General features: G+C 43.7%; 1 long non-coding RNA gene across 1 annotated transcript; it reads right to left on the bottom strand.

The window, feature by feature from the left end:
• Positions 1 to 534: 534 nt before the first annotated feature.
• LOC311582824 lies at positions 535 to 1,594 on the bottom strand. Its single transcript, XR_014774258.1, has 2 exons — positions 1,341 to 1,594; positions 535 to 1,247 (listed from the first exon to the last, which is right to left on the bottom strand). It is a non-coding gene; the product is annotated as an uncharacterized lncRNA (long non-coding RNA).
• Positions 1,595 to 22,036: the final 20,442 nt, after the last annotated feature.

Below are 22,036 nucleotides of genomic sequence, written 5' to 3'. Positions count from 1 at the left end.
TGGAAAGCAGAAGCCATATTTGACTTTAAGTCAAGTTCCCTTCCTCGTGAATGCTGCACTACCTGGCTGCAGTGTAAGGAAGTGGGAAGGAAAGCGTTGAGAGGCCCGTGTGCTGGCAGTGGTGGTGCAGGCGTACCTAGCTCTGCTTCATGCACATCGTTTTCTCGTGACTGCTGATGGAGGCTGTGTGCAGTGTGCTTAGTAGTCCAGCACTTGAGAGATGAAGAAGAGGGATCTCAGCATCATCTTCAACTACATAGCAAGACTGAATGTTGCCTGGGCTATGTGAGAACCTGTAAAACTGATAATGATGAAAATAATAACAGCTTAATCCAGTTTCCTACATTTCCATGTTACTGTTTATATTGGGTGGTTTTGCAGATATGTGAAATGCTTTGTACATGACTAAGGGCTAGTATCTAAATAATACTTTCTCAGGAATAATTAAAATGTTATTGTACAGAACGCTAAAATAATTCAAGAAAAACTTCTTTTAATAATGACTGCTTCAACGAAATTCTCTAACTGTTCCAAATTTTTATTCTTAAAATGAAGGTGATCTGTATGTGACAGAAAAATTGGTACATACAGTTTGCCCAATTTAAAAAATGAAATTGTCTATCCAAAGGACACTTTGCTTTTTTTCATCAAAATGGAAAAGAATGCTTTGAAGAGCCAGATAAATTTAATTTTCTTATGTAGTTTTGATAGCATCATCAGTTTAATTCCGTTAACCAACAAATGGCATTTTGAGTCTGCCAGAAAATGACATCCAATTCTTAGCTTCCTAAATGGCCTCAAATAGTGTTACACTCTTCAGAATCTTCTGGGTGTTTGTTATGAAGGGTAGCTGGCTGTCTTCTATGGTTCTGAAAAGTAAATTCCATTTTCCCCTCCAAAATGTATGTTATGTAATTGCTCAAATCAAGATTAGAATATTTTAACAAGATGTTGTCACAAGTGAGAATTTCTGTGGGATTTGGACCACTGATTCCCTTTGGGCAAAATCATGTTGAGATTTGCATTTGTTTCTTGATGCTTTTCCTTCAGATCTGTCTTCTGTCACCAGCAGAGACTGCTGATTGTGGCTCCGTCTTGCAGACACCATGGGTCCCCCCATGTAGACAATGGATCCAGGACTGTGGAATTGCACGTGTACTCTCTCCCCCAATAGGAAGTGGCCATCCACACCCAGTCTTCCAGCTACTAAGATACCTCATTAGCATTACCACAATTTCTTCTCTGATCTGTCAACATTAATTACGGAAGATAAAATTTGGAAGAGAAATGACAACTAAGATAAAAAGAATAAGTGATATAGAAATTAAATGTCTGCTTACCGTTTTCTTATGTTCCTAAATATATCTGAAAATTGCCAATGCACCCTTCATTAGCGAAGTGTTGATGGCCATGAATTGCAACTCAGGTTAATGCAGTCCTCTGTGGACCATGTCACCTTGCCCAAAGTGTGAGGGAAAAGGTAAACTTAACAACTTGGTAGCAGACAGCAGGCTACAAGCTCCCCATCAGGAAAATAATTTGCCTTGAAGAAAGTCCTAGATACAGAATTTACTCCCTACAAAATAAATTTAGAGTGAAAAAATAAGAAGAAACACAGCCCGTAAGACAATGATGACAAACAGAGCATGTGGTGCCGCATGGTAGAGTCTGGAGCCACCCCTTGTGAGACACCCTCTGAGTGTGCCTGTGGAGCATTACCCAGTTAGGGCAGTGGAGGTGCTACACCGCCTTAAACGTTGGCATGACCATCCCAAGAATCAAGGGTCTGGGCTGAAGATAAAGGAGAGAGTGAGGCGAGTGCGGGCATTCGTCATCTCCACTGTCTAACTACAGGTGCTGTGTGAGCAGCCACCCCAGGCACCTGCTCCTTGTACTCTCTCCTCCCGGGTGGACTATGTCTTCTGGTTGTGAGACAAATTAAAACCCCTTTTAAGTTGCTTTTATCATTACACTTTTATTATGGCAGCAGGAAAGGTGGCTAATGTATCGGTGGTGTTAAAGAAATACCTGAATAAAGAGAGTAAGACACAGCAAGGGTACTGAAGGAAGGCGTTTTTGGTTACCTGGTAGTAAGGAGGAGTGGGGGGGGACGTCAGCTCTTGTGGGAACCTGGCATGCTGAAAATGTGGCTAAGGAACACAGGCAGGTGGCTAGGAGGGAGATAAGTGAGTCACAAAGGAGATATGGGGAGTAGTGCAGAGAAACAGATATTCAGCTGGGGCTATGAAGGTCAGTCGATACAGGCTCAGGTCAAGGTGGGAAGCAAGAGATTAAAAGGCTTGGAAAGGAAAGAAACACTTTATCAACAACTGCTGAGTGCAGTAGTAAAGGCAGGGACAAAACCCAGGGAGATCCAGAAAGAAGGAAAGCAAGTGTGTGTGTGGGGGAGGGGGGGACTGTAAAGGAGAAGGCTGAGAGAGTGTCCGGGCACAACCAGGAATCTGCAGAGACAGCACTGAGAGACATGGTAGGGCTGACATGTGAACCAGAGATGGTAGCCACTGTGGTAAAGATTTAGGTCGATCTATGAGAAAGGAGTAGCTAGCGATTCAGATTTGCAGTGAGTTGAATGTTGGTTTCCAAAAGATGCGCCCACATGCTAATGTCTAGAAAAGTCTAATGCTACGGTACTTTTTAAGTGTAAAGGTCTGAGCCACAATGGTCTGAGCTGGGATTGCCCAGCTGGCTGCTGAATCAAACCACACAGGGCCTTAAAGGAGAAAAGCAGAGAAAGAAAGATGAGAGAATCAAGGGGAAGACAGAAACAAGCAGACCGAGAGTGGAGAGGTGCTGCCCCAGGCCAGGATGGCTGAGCAGGAAGAGGCAAGGCACTTTTCTTCTCCAGCCTTCAGAGAGGTGTAGCCCTGTCCGCACCTCCAGTTCAGCCTTTGGCTTTCCAGAACTGCATGAGAAGACTTTTCCCCCTGATTCTGAGTCACCAAAAACTGTGGGGGGTGGGGGGCTTGTTGCATCCCTGAAGTTAACACAACCTTCAAACTTGGTCATTACAAGAGAGACAGCAATGGCTTGCATGGCACGGCACCCTCCGATTTACAAGCCTCTTCTTGTGGACAGGATCTTATTCTGACGATAAGACAGTGGGGATAGTCTGTGGTATGCAGGAACTTGAGATTTAAATAAATACAGAATAAAATTCTTACGTTTATTCTTGTGTCTCCAGATTTCTGTTTTACGTATTTTTTAGTAATGAATCTGTCCCTAAGCGCTGCCTTCTTGACATCCATCTGTTCTTAGTAGTTTTGAGTGGCGTCCAAATGGTCCTCGCAGACCTGGACTGGGAAGGAGGGAGTGAGAGGTGTATCGGGAAGTGAGTGCAATAGATCATAAATCAGGCCTAAGGCCCCTTTCCTACCTCGTGGGTCTCAGATATTGATTTTGAAATATTGGGTGAAGAGTTTCAGACTCTTTCTCTTTTATGAAATAAGGGTACTAATTCCTACTTGGGTTGGTTTAAGAATGAAAGAACTGTGTAAAACAACTTTGAAGTCTGCAAGGACGTTGCAAAATAGCAATTCGGCTTAGAAGGGGAAGAGGGAGGAGGGGAGGGACGGGCCCTCTCAGGGGGAACTCTTGGAAACTCTTGGAAACAGCATGTGCCTGCCCTGCACTCACTCCAGAGTCATTAGATCGGGGCCTCATAGACCTTGGCGGCATTATTGTGTTTTATAAATCTCAAGTTGGTCTCTTGCCTACAGCCGGATTTTACAACCCACACTGGAGTGGAGAAAGGTGAACTATGGAGTTAAACTCATCCTGAAATGACTCACACAAAACAACAGAAAGTGCCACTCTGTAAATTGAATGATAAGAGGAAAAGAACCTTTTTTTTTTTTTGGTGAGTTAATCTTGGTTGTCAACTTGTAGGAATTAGGATCATGATGGAAATGTGCCTCTGGGTTAGGGTGTTTTCAGGAAGATTCAACTCAGCAGAGAAGACGCATCTATTTTGTTATCTTTTTTGAAACTAGGCCAGAGCTTGCTTTGTAGACCAGGCTGCCCTTGGACTCGCAGGGCTTCACGTGGCTCTGCCTCCTGAGCGCTGGAGTTAAAGGCGTGGACTACCACACCATGCCAGGGAAAAGCCATCTTGACTGTGGGTTGCACCATTCCAGCTCCTGAGGTTCCAGGCTGAAGACAAAGGGGACAGTGAGCTGAGCACCAGAAATCATTCCTCTCTGCTCCCTGACTGTGGATGTCGTGTGCCCACGTGTCCCACAGTCCCGACTCTAAGCCTTCCCTGTGTGATAGGCTGATCCCCAAACTGTAAGACCAAACAAATCCTTCCTTCTTGAAGTTAGTTTTGTTAGGAATTTTGTCATAGCAATGAGAAAACTTACTAATGAAAACCTCTTCAACTATCCGTGCCTATGGCTTTAAAGTGGAAATAAGACCAGCTAATTTTCTTTAAATTTGGTTTTTCAAGACATGGTTTCTCTGTGTAGCCTGGTGGTCAGTTCTAGAACTCACTCTGTAGACCAGGCTGGCCTCGAACTCAGATATCCACCTACCTCTGCCTCCCAAGTGCTGGGATAGAGAATGTAGTGTAGTACACCTTTAATCCCAGCTCCACTCTTTACTACCAGCACTCTGGAGGCAGAGGTAAGTGGATCTCTGAGTTTGGGGCCAGCCTGGTTTACAGAGTGAGTTCCAGGACAGTCAGTGTAACATGGTGAGAACATTTTGAAAACAAAAAAACAAAAAGAGTAAAAAAATAAAAATAAAAATAAAAAAGATCAGTTAACTCACCATGCAGTTTTCAGAGCTGATTTAAAAGTACATGCACATGGGAGAGTGAGTTCATGCTGACCTGGTTCCTGACACCCTTCTCATGTCTGGAACATCAGAAGGCTGGAAACTCGGGCTGTGCTGACCTCTTCCTTATACACATACCTGAATTTCAGCCCTGTGCTGCATTTTCTCAGAGGTGAAGTCTTAGTAAGTGTGGCTCTGGTGTTGAGTATAGACACTAATCACATTTCATTGATTTCTCATAAAGCCAGTAGTTTCTCCTATAATTATTCACATTAGCTAAGAGACTAAGTGTTTCTGCATTAATCATTGCCCTAGGAAAATGCCAACTGTTTCATGTGCATAGCAACTGGGTTTGATTAAAGTCACAAGACACCATGCCCACTGTCAAGGGCATTGTGGTTGCTATAAGAAATAGTGGTGGAGAAGTCCAGGTATTGGACGTTTGTCAGCAGTCTTTGTTTTTAGTTATGGAAGATTAACTTTGTCTTGCAAGGCATCTCATTTTTGCCTTCATTCTGTAGTGTGCAAGGAATTAGAAAAATTGCTTCTTTTCTCTAAGGAATTTCTGACCAGCTCTCATACACACTTACCCAGCTCCAAGGAGCCTCATGTCATGTCATAAATGAACCATATTGTAACAATCTAATTAGAGTTGATAAGAGAGCACTCAATTCTAGGTAAAAATCATACAAGAAATGGCTGATTTCAAGTGGTTGTTTCTGTTTGACTGGTGTCAAAGGGTCAGAGAAACCAACCAAACAGCAATAAAATAAATAAAACCAACTTCTATGGGCAATAAAATAAATAAAGCAATATTAGATATAACCAAAGTACAGAAGGAACATCCACATGTTTATATTTATAAAAACAGCTAAATGGATGAGCAGAAAAGAGAATTTGTTCAGCAGAATTTTTTTAGTAAATATTATTGTTCAATGTTTATTATATATTTTTTTCATTAGTGAATTTATTTATTTTCTTTACATCCTCATCGGGTCTTCTCTTCCATGCCTTCCCTTCTTCCTTCCCCTCTCTCTTTTTCCTCAGAGATGGAGAGGCCTCCCATGGATATCAACCCTCCTTGGCCTATCAAGTTGCAGTAGGATTAGGTGTTATTTTATTCTATTGAGGCCTGACAAGGCAGCCCAGTTAGGGGAAAGGGATCCAAAGGCAGGCAATGTAGTCAGAGACAGCCCCAGCTCCTCCTGTTAGAGGACCCACATGAAAATCAAGGTCCACATCTGTTACATATGTGTATGAGGTCTAGGTGCATGCTTTTTGGTTGGTGTATTAGTCTCTGGGAGCCCCTGTGGGCCCAGGTTAATTGATTCTGTAGGTTTTCTTGAGAGCTTCTTGACCTCATTGGCTTCTTCAGTCCTTCCTCCCCTCTTCCACAAGATCGCCCACCTCCAGCTCTGCCTAATGTTTGGCTGTGGGTCTCTGCATCTGTTTTTATCAGCTGCTGAGTGAAGCCACTCAGAAGACAGTTATGCTAGGCTCCTGCCTACAAGCACAGCGGAGTATCATTAATAGTGTCTGGGATGGGCTCTCTCTCTCTTTCTCTCATAGCATGGGTCTCAAGCTTGACCTGTTATTGGCTGGCCATTCCCTCACTTTCTCTCCCTTCTTATTCCTGAACCTCTTACAGGCAGGAAAAAACTGTAAGTCAAAGGTTTTTTTGTGTGTCTGGGTTGGTGTCCTTATGCCGTTGTTGGAAGTCTTGCCTGGTGGTCATTTTAAGGTCTATAACCTTGTTGCTAGGGGTGTCGCCTAGGGTTTCCCTCATAAGTTCCACAGAGGTTTCATTGTCCTAGGCTTCTAGCTCATCCCAGAGATGCCCCCTCATCCCAGTTCTCTGTTGAGCAGAATTTTAAATCCTTTACAAGATGTCTCGAGCCAAGGAGGTGGGCATAACTTCCCATTTTACCCTTTGCACAGTGGCTTCCTCCTGATGGGAGGAAAGAAAAACAACTTAGTGAAGACAGCCAAGCAGCATGGGGATCGGTACCCATCCACGTCCGCTGGGTCAGGATGTTGGCAGCATGGTCCTCCAGTGACAACATAAAAACAGCCCCTTCCTCCCAAAGATCCACATCCCTGGTACAATAATGAGGCATGCAAGACACAAGAGTAGAACGTTATAAACTGTAAAGTCAACCCTCTTTAAAATTATAGGGTCTTTAATAGCTGAATAGTATTCCATAGTGTATATGTACCACAGTTTCTTTATCCATTCTTCTACTGAGGGACACTTAGGCTGTTTCCATGTTCTGGCTATTATGAATAAGGCTGCTATGAACATGGTTGAGCAAATTTTCTTGCTGTGTGCTGGAGCATCTTCTGGGTATATTCCAAGGAGTGGAATAGCTGGGTCTTGAGGAAGCCCTATTCCCATTTTTCTGAGATAGCACCAGATAGATTTCCAAAGAGGCTGTACTAGTTTGCATTCCCACCAGCAATGAAGGAGTGTTCCTCTCTCTCCACTTCCTCGCCAGCGTGTGGTGTCGCTTGAATTTTTGATCTTAGCCATCTTGATGGGTGTAAGATGGAATCTCAGCGTTGTTTTGATTTGCATTTCCCTGATGATTAAGGAGGTTGAGCATTTCTTTAAGTGTTTCTCAGCCATTTGATACTCCTGTGTTGAGAATTCTCTGTTTAGTTCCATGCCCCATTTCTCAATTGGGTTATTTGGTTTGGTGGTATTTAATTTCTTGAATTCTTTATATATTTTGGATATTAGACCTTTGTCAGATGTGGGGTTGGTGAAGATCTTTTCCCAGTCTGTAGACTGTCGCTTTTGATTGAGCTAGAAATGATCATAATGAGTGAGTTAACCCAGAAGCAGAAAGACTCAAATGGTATATACTCACTTATATCTGCATATTAGCCCAACGGGCATGTCCCACGAAAGCCTTCACTTACCAGGAAACAGCGACAGAGGAGAGGACATTCTAGTGGGACTCTAGATGAGAGAATCATGGTAGAAAGGCAAAGTAGAAGGACCCAGAGGGTCCTAGAAGTCTACAAGTAGAACATTATGATAGGCAGATTTGGGCCCAGGGGTCCCGCTCAAACTAAGGCACCAGCCACGGACAATACAGGCGGTAAACCTTAAGCCCCTACCCAGATCTAGCCAATGGACAGAACACTCTCCACAGTAGAGTGGAGAGTGGGATACTACTTTCTCACATACTCTGGTGCCTCACCTTTGACCATGTCCCCTGGACGGGGAGACCTGGTGACAATCAGAGGAAGGACAGCAGGTTACCAAGAAGAGACTTAATACCCTATGATCATATAGAGGGGGAGGTAATCCCCCTCAGGAACAGTCATAGGGGAGGGGAATAAGGAGAAATTGGGAGGGAGGGAAGAATGGGAGGATACAAGGGATGGGATAACCATTGAGATGTAACAAGAATAAATTAATAAAGGAGAAAAAATAAAATTATAGGGTCATAAAAGATGAGGGATTCAAGAAATGCGGGGATGCTTCGGCTGTGTCTCTCAACCCTCACGACAAAAGCGTCTTTCTGTAGGAGATGCTGGGTACAGAGACCCACAGCTGGTCAGTCAACATGCATAGAATCAGAGACTGGGCATGTCTTGGCTCTAAGGGGGTCATTTATGTCACATCTCCTCCTGGACAGGCTCAGGGGTCACCACAGAAGAGGGTGGTGAAGAGCCAGTGGTAGTGCACATCTGAGGAGAGGCAGAATTTGCCAGACATGACAGGGCTGTTCTACATCCAAATGCACTGCATGCCTAAGACCTTCAAGGCAGCTGAAACCAGAGCATGCATGGGGAGGGCCTCATGAAGTCCCCTTCGGAAGTTATGGTGGCTGTGGGGTGGAGACTAAGTTTCCTGCAAGGAAGTGGCCCCCAGAAAGGCTCCCCACACTCCAGATGATTGTCACGTACCCGTGTGCACACAGGCAGCACTAAATGGATTCGATGGGCTTGAAAACACATGCTCACTCGCACACACAACATTGGGAGGTAAAAAACCATGGGAGGGGCGGGGGGAGAATTGGAGAGGAAGCACAGAGGAGTCGATTTGATCAAACATATTATATGCACACATGAAGTCATCAAACAGTTAAAAAAAAGTAGACACTGTCACTGCCTAAAGAAAACATGACAGGACAGAATGTTATGCAGTGTTATGGCTGGCATCCTGGAGCATGAGAAGGCATACATCAGAGGGTTTGAGGATGCTTGAGTGAAGTGTGGTCTCAGTTAATTATGGCAGATCACTCTGGCTTCTGAGTGTAGCAGCTCTACCGCTCCAATGGAAGGCAGTACGCTGGAAGCATCTCTGCAAATTAAGAACAGTTCTAAGGTTCATTTTAAAACAAAGGCAAGTTTGTGTAATGTGTTTTCTTGTCTGAGAAGGCAAGGATGGTAAAGCACCTACTGTGAACTAGGCACTTCACTATGTGTTGTGGTTATAAAGACAGGCAAGATTGGGAGATTTTAAACTTAATTTAATTATAGGAATATAGGTAAATAATGAAAATAATATAGAGTAATTGAGAAAACAATTATTTTATAATGTCATTGATGGAGATATTTTAACCAGTATTTGGTGAGAAACATTGAAGGTTTAAGTTGCAGCTATATGAAAGAAATCTTTCAGAAAAGCAAAAACACCAAACAAGACAAAGATGGAAATGGAAAACAATTTATAAATCATCAGAGTAGCTTCCTGAATAGAGAGGAAATTGGAAAAGTGGCCAACTAGGCAGAAAGAACAGCCAATTACTGCTTACAGTGAGAGTTCTGTCAGTGGCTTTCGTTCAAGTGCACATAATATGTGCAGTTTTATGCAAGTGAAAGTGAAGTGTTTCAAACCCCTCAGAGTCCTAAAGGCCTGCTGTCTGATGAGACCCTGAGAAAGTGGGGGTGCATTCAAAGAAGACTCAGGACAAATGGTGGAACAGCTTCCATGAGGACAACTCAGCCTTGTGGTGGCAGAAACTCTCCCGCCTGATCTCTGTGCTATTAGGCTTCTGTGTGGCCTGATTTCCAGATGCAGCCACCTGCTGAACTGTGGGACGCTTGGCACCAACATACACAACACACAGACTATGATGTGGTGAAAACAACATGGACAGCGGGGTTAGCCAGTGTCTCTTTAATGTCGCCAATATGTTGAAGAAAAAAATATGACAAAACTACCAATCAGGATGTGACGTAAGAGTGAGGACTGGCATGTTCCTGGGGTGGAGTGCCAGTGGATTGTGTGGCCAGGTTGCTCTCCACGAGCTCTTGGCTATCAAGTCCTCCAAGCCATTAGGCTGTGCAAGTAATAACCCGCCACACAGTGGGTGCCAAGCTCGTGACAAGCTACAAGTATGCCCAGGTATGCCTGGAGGGTACAACTAAATTATGTCAGCTGCTACCCAGCGCCACCTGTCACCTAACTTTATAGAGCAATGTCTCTCCCTCGGGACACACCTATGACCTCCCAGAGGGTTCCCATAAACATCTGTCAGGAGATGGCTTGTCTCTGAGTTACAAGCATACTGCCTAAGCCAAACAGTCCCCTTCACTGGTGGCCGTGAAAGACAGTGCATAAGAGAAGCTGATCTGTAGCTTCTCTTCAGGAAGCCCCTCTGGCCATATGCAGACAGTGCATGTCAGTTGAATTCCAACCCTGTAGATGCGCCTTGTGGTCTGACTGTGTCCTCTCCTGCTCAGCTTTCCAGCTGCTGAGTGCCTGGGTGGCTGTCACTCTGACCAATGGATGGCTGTCACTCTGACCACTGCAGCCCATTTTTGCACAGCCCTGAACGAATACCTCCCAGTCAGGGAGGCCGAGTGGGCCGGCCCCTAAGAGGAGGACTATTTTTATAAACAAGGTATTCAGAACTTTCCTCCCACAGTTCTGGCAAGCCATTGAATGGTTTCTAGACACTTCTGTTTATGCTGGTAGCAGAGGTAGCCAACCTCTGCTCTGCCCTCAATGTCATTGCTCCTAGAAAAGGACACCAGCCAGTGAGCGCCCACAGGACCACACAGTGCACTAATGCCGTATAGGCTTCCAGAGTTTTCTGACCAGGCTTGAGCTCTGCCAACCTCAGCTCACCCACTGACTGAAGGACCCAATGGTGTTTTCTTCCCTTAACCACCCAAACAACCATTTGTATCTGGATCTATGTCTTAGGGTCTGTTTCTAAAAGTTAAGGTACACCTACGGTAAACACTCATAGCTGTTATAAATAAGGCTGAAATACTTACGTTTAGAGAAGTCCGAGATATCCCTGACTGGATAAAAGCCAGGCACAGGCCCCACACAGACATGTGTCTCACATGTTGCTGTGTGATTAACTTCATGTACAACAGCCAATGCTTTAGAGAGGCCTGTGCCCACGATTTGAAGAGACACATGTTTCATCCTATATCGTAAATATGCTACTCACTCCAAAGGACATTTTAAAAAATATAAGAGAACAAAATGGGTGGAATACAGGGCATTAAGGACAATAAGCCGGTGCAGAGAACAGCTGTCCTATGCCACTTCTCATGTGTAGACTCTCGTGGGGGGAGATGATAAAAGTAAAAACAGCCTATTCAGGGAAATTAAGATATCATGGGTTGGAGGACGAGAAATAAATAAGAGTAATCAAAGCCCATCATATGCATTAAAAAATATCCAGGTTTCTTATTCCATGTAATTAATCTATGCTACTGCACAGGGGAACCAAATAAAATATTCTGCTTTGGTGAAGACCTGAAGGTATCAAAGCATGTATGGAAAGAACAACTCACTGTGTCTGAAAGAGTCTCAAAGCCCCAGAGAACATGGCACCACGAGCCCATTAAGGCAGAAGTGTGATTGAGAGGGGGCAGCTCACGGGATGGGGCCCCACCATGCTGGAGATGTGCAGCCAATTTTATTAGAAGTATGAAGGTTTTTCTGAAACATCACGGCTGTTCCTCAGTGTAATGCCTTTCTCCGTACACCTTACAAAATAACCAGAGTGGAGACTATGAATTGGTCTGGCTTGTTGAATGTGGTGTCTTCATGGCTCAGAGCACAGCCACCGACCTGAGCACCTTAGCTCCGCACCACACACACACACACACACACACACACACACACACACACACACACACACACACAAAACTGGGTAAATTTTTGTTTTGTCTGGCTTCTTGTTAACAACATATAACTGTGCATGCTATATTTTCTACTAAGTGCAAGTTATTGCCTGACAATATGGACTTAGCCTCAGCCAAATAAATGTTTGAGAAAGGAACTCTTGAACAAAGGGAGTCCAGCGGTCCCAGAAGAAAACCTATGTCCATCAATCAGGATATTTAAGTGTGGGGAACGGGGTATTCTATGTCAAGGTGTGGAGAAAGAAAGGGAGTCATGACGCTGGGAGTCGTGATGGGACATTGTGTCCGGCTCCCTTAGCCCAGTGGCTGGCAGGGTTTCTCATGGGCAGAGCGTCCCCTGGAGCAATGGCCACTCACTCCCCGCCCCCCACCACAAGGTTTAGTTTGCTTTGGGGCAACAGCAAATGGCTAGAGTTCAAGTACCTTCTGAATTTCTTCAAGTTGTGCCCAAGGGTGTGATAGAGAGATTAGCGGGACCTATGGCACGCTTCCTCCAGCAAGGGCACACCTCCTAATCCTTCTCAAATAACCAGCAGCTGGGGACCAAGTATTCAAACATATGTGCCCAGGAGGCCTTTCTCACCCAAACCATCTCAGTTACTAGATGACATCTGGTGACAATGGAACAGCCATTGTCATCAATATAAACAATGGGTATGTGCACTCATAGGTGGACTTGTTACTTTCCGGGAGCTAGGCTAGAGACTTGTTTATAGTTTGATAATCTTCTCTGCCTCAGAGAATTTATAGCACTAAACTAAAAAATATTACTAAAGAATTTATCATAAATACAGTTTATAGCATCACAATAACTTTAGTAACATTTAAGCCAAGGACACTATTTAAACATAGCAACACCACAATTTTTTTATTTAAGTAATTTATTCAGATTACATCTCAATTGTTATCCCTTCATTTGTATCTTCCCATTCCCCAGCACCACAATTTTTATGAGGTATATGGATTGGCTTTTAAAAGTATTGTTTTTTTTAAATAAAGGAAATTTGGCCACTCAATACCTTTAATCCCAGCACTTAGGAGGTGGAAGCAGATGAATTTCTGTGAGTTAAGATCAGCCTGGATTATATAGTGAGTTCCCCGACAGCCAGAATTGTATAGAGAGACCCTGTCTTGAAAAAAAATTAATAATAATAGAAAGTACTATACCATAATTTCCCAATTATAAGTCAAATTGGACAAATTTAAGAACATCAAATTTTGGTTAATACAGCAAAGTGCTTTTCTAAATTTTAATTTATTATAATTTACTCAGATTACATCTTGATTGTTATCCCCTTGCTTGTGTCTTCCCATTCCTACCTCCATTCCTTTTCCACTCTATTCCCCTCCCCTAGACCTCTGACAGAAGGGGACCTCTTCTCCCACCATATGACCACAGCCTATCAGGTCTCATCTGGATAACCTGCTTTCCCTTCCTCTGTGTGCCATCGGGCCTCCCCACCACGGGGAAGTGATCAAATCAGGGCACCAGAGTTCATGTCAGAGGCAGTTTCTGCTCCACCTCACCCAACAACCGTGGACAATGAGCTGTCCATTGGCGAGATCTGACGATCTGAAGTCTAGGTTCACTGCATGCATTTTATCCTTGATTGGTGCAACAGTTTGTGCAGGCCCCCCCCCCCCCCCCGGTCCAGATCTGCTGGCCTTGATGGTCTCCTTGAAAGACTCCTGAACCTTCTGGGTCCTTCCACCATCCCATTCTTCCATACCACTCTCAGCACTGCACCCACAGCCTATCACCCACTGGATGGAGTCGCTCAGAAGACATCTATGTTGGGCTAAAATCCACTTATAAGTGAGTATGCACCATTTGTGTCTTTCTAGGTCTGGGTCCTCACTCAAGATGATCTTTTCTAGTTCCACCCATGCAGCTAAGTGCTTTTTAATAGGTGATGAGAGATATACATATAACATTTTATATTCTGGGCCACAGAGGGGTTGGGAAGCAGGAGAAACTAACATTTTTCTGTATATGTTTTACTTTATGCAGTTACAAGACACTAGTAGTAAACACAATTTAAAATAGCTAGGATTTAAAATAGCTATGAGCTAGATAGTTCTGTAAATTCACATTGCTCCATTAATATGTTATTTCACTTTTTGAGTGTGCAAGTATTGTGTTTGTTCATCACACAGTGGGATGGGGTCAGGAGATGTTTGCATTCAGGCACCTTGGCCATACTGAAGGCCATTTACCAACCCTGTCATGCATTTCTCTCTCTCTGGCTCCCTTTCTTTTCCAAAATTGCCCTTTTTATATTCAGGACAAATGAGCATATACATTCCATGAATGAGAGAAAATATGTGGTGACTTACTGTCCTTTAAGTAAAATATGTGGTGACTTACTGTCCTTTAAGTAAAATATGTGGTGACTTACTGTCCTTTAAGTAAAATATGTGGTGACTTACTGTCCTTTAAGTAAAGAATCCAGTAACTAGGGACCTAGGTTCTAAGACTTGATTGAAGGAAGAGTCTGGGTGCTTTAAGTTGAGAAAATCTTCAGACTATAGGAGTTCTATAAACTTTGTGTGTGTGTGTGTGTGTGTGTGTGTGTGTGTGTGTGCATGCGCGTGCACGCGCTGCTATTATGGAAAACACAGTCTCTGGCATTTCTAATGGCCAGTCTAAGGTCAACATCAGAAAAGTCTAACACCCCCTGCTGTGTTTTCACTCCTTGCCTTTTCTGTGACACCCACGCCCTGAGGGATTTCTTCATTTTTCTTCTAACAATAAGACTGTGTCGTTCACAGCCGTTATTCTGCTGTCTGCTGTGAAAGCCAAAGAAACTGTGAAGTTAAGTGTAAGTATTAGCTTTTTCTTCAGGTTCTGCTTCTCTTCCCTCCCTCCCAGCTCTCCTCACACTTCCCTCCCCTCCCCACTGCTTCATACCCACCCTCCTTTCCTCCTCTCTCTCTCCCTCCCTCTTTCCTTCTCCTCTTCCTCTCCTTCATTCCCTCCCCCTCTTCCCCCCTCTTCAGCTCTCCCATACACTCTCATGCCCAAGGTTCAAAAAGAATGGGGCTAGTTTCTGACAAAAAAAATTAATTCTCATTCTGGCCCCTGTGATTGACCTTATAATTTAGGTAAATTTATGTAAAACATCAAAAGTGTATATGGGGAGAGGAGGAAAATAAAGTAATTAAAATTAAATGAGTAATAACTGAAAACCTAGTGAAATATTGACCATATCATTAACTTGGTCTTGTCCACTCTGGTTAATCAAATACCCTGTGACACACATGGCATTGAAACAGCATCTCACTCTCAGCCGGGCGCTCTGTTTACAGTCTAGTGGTGAGCTGGAAAATGAGTAAGGATGTAAGTCTCTCCGAGTTCCCAGAAGTCCCAAGGAAACGTTCTTATCTCAGCTGTCCTTTAAGTTACTGGTAACTGAGAAGTAAATAACGCTTTGCATTTCCAGGGCTTTATTTGGTCTCAAAGAACTCCAGGAGAAAAGAAAGTGGGAATAAAACTTAAATGCCTGAGTGAACCAGTAGTGCAAGCTAGCAGCTTCCAAAATGAAAAAATGGCTGAGACAGTTTTCTGTCAGAACAGTCACCCAACACTCTCTATAATGTTGGAGCAAGATAAAGGCTTTACGTTAATAGAGATGAGATATGATAGATACTGAATTTCATTCAGGAATTTAGACCCAACAAGATAGGAAAGATGTTTATTTCAAGTTTGACAAATACAAATAGCCAAATCACTATGAATATAACATTTATATATCTCACGATTGTCTCATGATTCTCCCTGCTGCATGTAGTTTGTTTTAGTCATGTGTAATAAAATAAATATATATGTTAAAAAAGAGATTATATTCAGCAGTTTTAAATACAAAGAAGAAGAAGGAGGAGGAGGAGGAGGAGGAGGAGGAGGAGAGAAGAAGAAGAAGAAGAAGAAGAAGAAGAAGAAGAAGAAGAAGAAGAAGAAGAAGAAGAAGAAGAAGAAGGAAAGATCTTTCAGGAAGTTTTCTTCCAGAGAGCAGGTGGCTGAATTACATAGATAAGTGAAACATGGGCCAGAAGCAGGAATGCTGTTTTCTGGCGTGAGGTGGAGCACACCCCTCTTCAGCTGCTTTCCAAGAAATACCTCTTGCCTTCCTGTACGGACAGGGTTACATCTTCAGACTTTAGCTAGATCATAGCATTCATATCCAAAGATGGAGCCAGCTGTTCACTCCAGCTGGTTGTGCTGTAGCTGGGAGGAGACGACAGAGCCGAGTCCACGTGTGGGTCTTGCTCACCTTGCCAGCCTCGGCCACCTGAGTGTTTCTTGGGGCACTGTACCTATCCTGAGCCTTGACGTGTTTGGCTTTCTCTGCTTTGTGTCCAACCCATAAGCCACATTTAATCCTCATCCTATCCTTTTCCTTTCCCTCCTCTTTACTCAACAGCCACACACTCATGTGTCATGCTGTGTGTTTCATGTATCACGTGTCGTATTTAACATCATCAGTCCCTCATATTATTATTTACCTCCATGTATATGCATTCCATGGTTGAATCATGAACTCCCAACAATCAGAGCTGTGTCCTTGTGCCTCTACCCTTGTCCTCTTGTCTGGTGTGAGTTAGAGCTTGGCTAAGGCTTGATGGAGCATAGGTGTAAGGACGCCCATGGTCCTGCAGGGGCTCTGTGAGTCTTCATTGCCTCTGCAAAGCCTTGCGCGCCATTCGTCAAAGGTGGAAATAATCCTCCTCCCTCCCTCTCTCTCTCCCCTCCCCCATCTCTCCTCCTCCCCCTCCTCTCCCCCTCCCCTTCCCCGCTCCCTCCATGTCTGTCTGTCTGTCCATCTCTCTCTCTCTCTCTCTCTCTCTCTCTCTCTCTCTCTCTCTCTCTCTCTCCCTCTCTCTCTCTCTCTCCCCTCTCTGTTCTCAAAATGCTTTATTTACTGCTTGTTGCTGCCATCAACATTCCTGTTTTTCATTTACTTGCACCCACCCTGTTAGGAAAGGACACTGCCTTCTCTCCTCCTCATCTCCATGTACAGTTCTGCGCTTTGTTGGAATGACTACACATCTGACTCTCTCCCCCACCCCCAACAGACAGTCAACAATGCAGAGGCTCCAGGAAGAGGAAGGGTGACCAGCTGAGAGCTAAACTAGACCCAAACTCTTCATGCGTCACAACAAGCTCCTCTTTACTGAAGGAGTGAAGCAGGTGGTGCTTCTTGGATTGAAAAGATACTCACTCTTCATTAATTTCCTTCAGGGTCTCCTGGAAATAAGGAATTCAGGAAGGGTTGTGGCTTTGGCTTTTTAAAAATTCAGTGCTTAGGGATGAGTTCACTTTTGGCACATATTCCCTGCACACAGATTGTCTCAACTATACCAGTGTCTCTCATATTCTCCCAGCCACCTCCCTCCGTGGCACCTGCTCTTGCATTTTAAAGGTTTTAACACAGCTATATAAAAATCTATAGTTCACAAATAAGAGAAAACATTTGATAGTTATCTTTGAGTCTTGCTTTTTTGCTTTAGTGTGATGATCCATCCACACCCCTAGAGGGGACAATATTTCCAGGCACTAGAAATAGCTGGGGCAACATCTTTGATAGATGACTGAAAATTTAGAGCAGGCTCTGCGTGTTGAAGCCAACAGTGACATGGGTGAGCATGGCAGGACCAGCTACTGAGAGTCAAACCTGTAAGGATCCTGTTCCCCTCACAACACACACAACTACACTTTCCACGGAAAGTGTCTGTATTCTAGACTCAGGCCAATAGTACAAAGTCCTGTTCATTTCACTTCACAGTGTCATAAACTAAGCATCAGAGGATGCTTCCTATAGGTGAGGAAAGTAAGGCTCAGAAGTGTTCAGTAATTTACCCAATACTGAGTATTATCACAAGGTGCAATTTAATCTTGATCAAAGCTTACAATGGAAAAAAATCAACCTCTTTTCAAGGACCTGCTATGGATGTAAGTGACCCACACTTGCCATCGTGGCTTAAAAACATAACTTTATTCACCTTGATTCATTCAAAAGCAGAAAAAAAAAGTGCAACCAACCCTTAAATATCTAGAAAAGGGAACTCATGAGCCCACACATGGAACCAACCACAAACAAGGCAATGCTAGCTAGCCCCAGCCAACACTGACCAACATGCAAAATTAGCCATGTGAAATTTCCTCTACCTCCCTGCGGCCATCCTGCATTTCTGGCATAACCACGAGGAATGGAGACCAACGACAAGATGTTGCTGCAGGAATCAAACAGACACCTCTGTGCTTCCAGCTTCCCTTCAGGATCTTAGCTGCCTGCGCTGAAGAAATGCAGCTTGGGAAAGCAGACCCTGGAACTCCACTCTTCTGCTTCAGTTCTGCACTTGGGAAACCCTGCCTCTTGGCACCTACTTTTCATTATCAGCAAAAGCATCTGTTTACCCCAACACTACAGCCTTACTCATGACAATCTATAAAGGAGACACAGGCCTTTATGCAAATAGGCAGGCTGCATGCTTACTGGTGTGAAAATAGACACAAACGCAATTGTTACCTAAAACTGCTCATTACCAAAAACACTCGAAGTGTGCTTTGCAAAATCACTCCCCAGACCACTCTTAACAATAAAACTTCCTCAACAGAAGATGGTGGAATTTTCTTAGAAGCCAGTGGTTCTCAACCTTCTTAGTGCTGTGACTTTTTTATATAGTTGCTCATGTGGTGATTCCCCAACCAGAAGATTATTTTCCTGCCACTTCGTAACTGTACTTTTGTTACTGTTATGAATCTTAATGTAAATGTCTATGTTTTCCAATGATTAGGTGACCACTGTGGAAGGGTCATTTGATCTTACGCAAGGGGTCCTGACTCATAAATTCAGCTGTAATCTCAGCTGTTGCAATGAGGGCTTCCTCTGGCTGGCCTCTTTCAGCCTGCCAGTTCTAGACTTTTTCTCACTGGCTCTTTCAGATGCATTTTGATCACTAGGCCAAACAGACCTACCTTACACAAGATACAACCAATGTTAAATGTGGTTTATACTTTAGAGATAAAATGAGAAAACATGTCTACAGCGAAGCCACCAAAATGCCTCAGTCTTAAGGTAAAGCAGATTCGAGGGAAACAATTTAACTGTGATCGAGGAAAAGCACAGTAAAGTCAGAAACCGTTCCGAGTCAAGCAGCCCAAATCTCTTCTCACTGCCTCCTGGCTCCCTCACGTATGTTAGACTTCAGCGATGTGTCTGTCCGTTTTGCCTGCTCTTTCTCTTTCTGCTCAGTTCTTATAAACAGAAATAGCAATAAATATATCATCCAGCTATTTAGTGTATTTTAGCCTAAGTTAGAAATAGAAGCTGGACCTGTGCCTTAGTGGGAGGACTGTCTGGATTAGTGGAGCTGGTTCTTAACCTTGAACATGAAGCACTCACAAGTAAGCTCAGTGCAGAGCGTGACCTTGTTGGTGATGTTTGTCCTCGGTTTTATTGTCTGTCCTGCATTTAATTTGTTGTTATAGCTTACAAATCCGTGGGGCCTTAAAAGAAGCCCCTAGTGAGGCGTTTTGTTGGGACTCTGTATCTAAGTGCACCCTGCTTCCTATCTTTGGTCACTCACATTCTACCTGCACAGGTGTTTTCAGTGGTGTTGATGAATATAGAGACTGGAAGGACAGAAACACTGGGTGAATGCATGACGTTCAGGATAATTGAAGAAACCTTTACAGAAGGAAAGTGCAGGTAAGCTTCAGCTTTTACCAGGTGAAAAGTATGGAAATCAAGCTAAAAAGGAAAAAAACTCCCACAAAGTCTCCAAGGTATGCGTCTTCCAGAAAAAGGATAATACCAGCAATTTCAGGACAGACTGTGTTTCAGACCATGGTCTCCATTGTTCTGGATGGGTGTTCTGGATGGGTGTTCTCTGGTGTTCTGTATGGGTGTTCTCTGATGTTCTGGATGGGTATTTTTCAGTGTTCTGGATGTGTGTTCTTTATTATTCTGGATGTGTGTTCTCGATTATTCTGGATGAGTGTTCTCCATTGTTCTGGATGTGTGTTCTCTGGTGTTCTGGATGGATGTTCTTGATGGATGTGATTAAGGCAGGATTGCAGTGGCATGCAGAGAGCAGGCACAGTGATGTTTCATTTCTTACTGAGCCATGATTTAATCCAACAATTTAACAGCAGAGAACTAACTGTGGATTGTAGCTCTACCCAGGGTACTTAATCCTAAAGGTGATTTCAGAATTCAAGACACTTAAATTCATTTGACTTCCCCTAGCAAAGGGAGACTGGTAAGATAAGATCCAGCTGAGGAGCAGGAAGGATCGATTAACTCTCGAGGACGCAACAAGTAGCAATGATTTTGTAGGTTCTTCAGCAGAACAGTAGGGGAAAACCAATCTTCACGTGTTTAGGAAGCTGGTGTTTCAAACCAGATGACAGAAGAGAACAGAGGAAGTGTAGTGTTTGCTCTGGTATTAAGCCATGCTTGTTATAGTGAAGCTGTGTTACTTGAAAGGTGTCAGGGATGACCTCACCTGCCAGGAGTATCTACTTTATAGTTAGCCTAGTCCCCAAAATACATCATGGTAGAGTCACCTGTGGACTTGTCTCACGTCAGTTCCTGGGATAGCAAGTCCCTATTAGTTGAAATCTAAGAGAGTTGATAGCTGACAACTAGTAAATAGCAACATCTTCATCAAGAGAGAAACAAAGGACCAAAGCGCATGAAATAAAATACAATAAAACAACACTTTCAGAAGATCTTCTGTCCAAGATGCATCTTCCCATTTTGCATGCTTGAATAGGGTTCCTTTGTTCCCCAACAGGGTTGGGAATCACTTAATGACAGAGTTTAAGGTTAGAGATTGACATTAGCATCAGAGTAGAACAGAAATGACTGTGAGTATAAACAGTACATTTCAGAGGAAAAAGGATTATCAGGCACAGACCATCATGGCAGCTACAAGTCGAGGCTGGGATTGGTATGCGCTAAGCTTCTAGGGTTTCATTTATCACAACTAAAGACTCTTCAAACTCTATTTTAAAATAGCATGCAACGTTCCTAATAAACCGCAGAGCATCACTAATTTACACGCCACGAAACACAAGTATTTTAATGTCTCCAACTTAACTTAGTGCTTACTGTGTAGCATGAATCAGTTGGACTGAAAGTGCTGCGCATGATGGAGATCCTGAGGCCCTCATCACTCGTGGGCTTAGGACAGCATGACTTAAGCCATTCCGCTTCTGACTAAGTAAGTTATCATAAACATGTTTACTTCAAGACACTCTCCCAAACACATTGAAACCCAAAGAAGGAAGAAAGGAGGAGGAGGAAAGGAAGAAAAGAGAGAGAGGAGGAGGTGAGGAAGAGGAAGAGGAGGAAGAAGGGGGAGCTTTCCTACAGGAGAGTTCCTTTCTGAGTCACTTCACTCTTCTCTGATCATGGCCGTGAGGAAGGGATGGCTGTTGTGTTCGGTTTGGGAGACAGTTCATGGAGCAGAGATATTTCCCGTGAGCTGGACTAGAGCCAGGAAAAGACTACAACACAAGAATCTCAGCATAAAGCAGGCAGCTTGGCTACAGCTTTGTTTAGTTTTTATCACCACACAAGACACTTGAACTTGATAGACAGTGTGTCACTTTAACACACTTTGACTTTGTTTCTGACAGATGGAATTGGGAGGGTTTTACAGATTTCTTTGAGACATGACAATATTTATAGACTCTGTTCTTAACAAAAGGTCAACTACAAACTAGTACCTCAAATATTTTCACAGGGTTCTCAGTCCCTCATGCCCATATAGAAACACTCAACAGGGCTTTTACCTGATGAGCCAACCTTCCTGCAAGTGTTTTGTTTTCTCTGATCTTAGAGACTACGAGGTCAACTCTTGTCATTTCATGCTAACCAAATGGGATGCTATGACTGGAGTCTAAAGTGCTCTCCAGAGGCCCCTATTTTGTAGCAGGCAGGCCTTTCAGGGGTATGATCTAGTCTTTGGCTCCAGTCCAGCCACCATGGGAAGAACTGCTATGTACACCACCCACCCACAACCAGCTCCACCTGCACACACGCCCCCTCCCCATCCCATGCGTCTCGGATGCAGTGAGTCAAACAACCCTTTCCTCACCTAACCTATC

Source organism: Acomys minous, assembly GCF_964271855.1.
Source record: "Acomys minous genome assembly, chromosome: 14".
NCBI classification, from domain to species: domain Eukaryota; kingdom Metazoa; phylum Chordata; class Mammalia; order Rodentia; family Muridae; genus Acomys; species Acomys minous.
This window is presented reverse-complemented; position numbering and strand designations above follow the sequence as displayed.